General features: G+C 46.4%; 1 pseudogene; it reads right to left on the bottom strand.

The window, feature by feature from the left end:
• Positions 1-683: 683 nt before the first annotated feature.
• LOC116095241 lies at positions 684-1,569 on the bottom strand (annotated as a pseudogene).
• Positions 1,570-2,661: the final 1,092 nt, after the last annotated feature.

Raw genomic sequence — 2,661 nt, 5'->3', positions numbered from 1 at the left:
TGGCTCCATCATGCCCACCCTCTCCACCCTAAAATGGCAGAAAAGAAATAGCTAACCACACACTAAAGATTACTTTGGGTGTAAAACAGGTAACTGATGGGCTGGGATGGGAACAAGGCATGACAATCTGTCTAGAAACATCCTTTTCACGCAGGTGTGTACATGCTCTGAGCAGATAGGATCAGGACACCAGGGTTCAATGCTCGGGAAGTCACAATTTTTCTTCTTCTTCTTTTTTTTTTTTTTTTGTTTTGTTTTGTTTTGTTTTTCAAGACACGGTTTTTGTATGTAGCCCTGGCTGTCCTGGAACTCACTCTGTAGACTATGCTGGCCTTGAACTCAGAAATCTGCCTGCCTCTGCCTCCCAAGTGCTGGGATTAAAGGCGTGTGCCACCACTGCTGGACGGGAAGTCACAATTTCATTTGGAGACTGGATACAGATTTACAAAGGGTCCACACGTTCCCAGCTTCCATTTGCAGCCTGGCATCTTGAGAGGGGCTCCTCCCCAGCCCACGCCTACAGCTCAAAAGGCCCCTTTCTGGAATGGGGTTTCTGCTGTACCTCTGAAATGGTAAATACCTTAAAGCCGAGTCATCCTTAGCCTGGAGGTCTAACGTGGTATGTATCAACTCTCACATCCCCAACATACAACATTAAAAGGTACACTAAATTCTGAAGGTAGCTATGCTGCAAAATAGTTTAAAATTAAATGATCAATATTCATTTGTGCTTGAAGTTCCAGTCCTAGACCAAGCTTGTGGCCTTCCGCACTGACGTTCTTGCCATCCAGCAGGGCTGACAGCGTCAGTTTGATACCTGGTTTTAGGGTCTGGGTGTACCCTAAGCCAATCAGGCTGGAGTTGTTCACTTTGGCCAAAAAGCAGGCGTCAGGGTCGACCTGATACTTGGCTGCTATTCCAAAGAGAGTGTTACTGTTTCCTGCAGTCCAGGTGAGATTGACGGCAGTCTCCAACTTCTTGTTCACCTTCTGGTAAATGGAACTACCAAACTCTGTCCCATTGTTCACATTAGTATGAAGCTAGAGTTCTTCCGTCTAATAGCCAACTGCAAAGTTGTTTTGGGTCACTTGGGACTTCAAGGTCTCAAAATTCATCTGGTAGCCACTCAGCCAACCCTCATAGCCAAGCACCAGAGCACCCCAGATTGAGGGCCCAGCGATGTCAAAGTCCATATCTTTGATATGCTCCCTCTTGTCTTGATTTTAGCATTTTTTGTTTCCCCAGTGTAAGGCGAGAAAGATGAACCAAAGGTCAGCTTCAGTCCATGAGCAAACTGGTCTTCCAGAGTGATCTCAGTGCCCAGGGTGTTGTCTATGTTCCACTTCTCTGTAAATGTTAGCCCATACTCAGTCCACCTGTACTTGGTTTCCAGACTGTCATTCACTTTGGTGGTTTCCATGTTGGCAGAGCCTGAGCTGGTAAATTCCAATCCATTCTCGGACTTTGTTTTCAAATCAAGTTTTATTAAGCCAAAGCTGTAGCCCTGGGTGAAGACATCCCTGGCGGACTTGCCAAAATCAGCATATGTGGAGGCACAGCCATGTTCTCGGAGACGGTGAAGGCAGCGGGAGCAGCGAGCAGAGGCAGCAAGGACTCTTTCTTACAGAACCCAGGACCACTAGCCCAGGGATGGCACCACCCACAGGGGACTGGGTCCTCCCCCATTAATCACTAATCAAGAAAACGCCGGACAGGCTGGCCCAGGATTCTGTCTGTGAGGCATTTTTTCAATCACATTTCCTCCTCTCTGATAACTGACATAAATTTACTCAGCGTGGGTCCAATACTTTTCATTTTAACAAACACCCAGACAGATGCTGGTGCTGCAGTGTGTGCGTTGCACCTGGGAGGAAGGCACTAGGGTTACAAAAGCAATTGATACTCACTTCCCTGTCTCTCTCCAGGGACCCTGAGGTAAGATCCTGTGACCATCCATCCCTACTGTCTAATAGTACCTGCCATGTGTACTACTGGTTAAATGCATTGAATATGTGAAACGCTTATTAGATACCATCTGTATTCATTTGCTTTCTATTGCTGTGATAAATGTCATGACCAAAACCTACTTGAAAGTTCATCTTACATTTCCAGGTGAAAGTTTGTCTCTGAAGGAAGTCAGGACAGGATCTCTAGGAAGGAGTTTAAATTAGAAACTGCAGAGGAGGAACAGTGTACTGCTTGCTTCTGAAAGACCCCCATGGGGAGACCCCCACTCAAATCTCGGGAGGATGTGCACCCAAGGAATCACGAGAGACCATCTTGATGTAATTACAAGAGGTAGTTTTTAATTTCGGGGCGCTCCGGGCCAGCACCACACCTATCTCATGCAGGAGATAGTGGAGCCGACCACGAGGCTCGAAAGTTAGGGGTTTATATAGGGAAAAGGTCTGGGGGAACAAAGGAGTCGGTATGGTTACACATGATTGGCTAGTTCAAATATTAACTATTACGTGCAGAACAGAGTGGAAAATTCCTAAGGTTGGTGTTAATCTGAGTCAACAGAGCATCTGACCTTAAACTATATCTAAGAGGACCCACTACCCAGTGTCTGCCCAGACATGTCCTTGCATGTTTTCTCTTCTATACCTTTTTGGCCTGTTAGCTCCCAGAATGTCTTAACAGCTTGCTTTTGCCCAGGCT

Source organism: Mastomys coucha, unplaced genomic scaffold, assembly GCF_008632895.1.
Source record: "Mastomys coucha isolate ucsf_1 unplaced genomic scaffold, UCSF_Mcou_1 pScaffold18, whole genome shotgun sequence".
NCBI lineage: Eukaryota > Metazoa > Chordata > Mammalia > Rodentia > Muridae > Mastomys > Mastomys coucha.
Note: the sequence above shows the minus strand (reverse complement) of the source record. Positions and strands in the feature narration are given on the sequence as shown.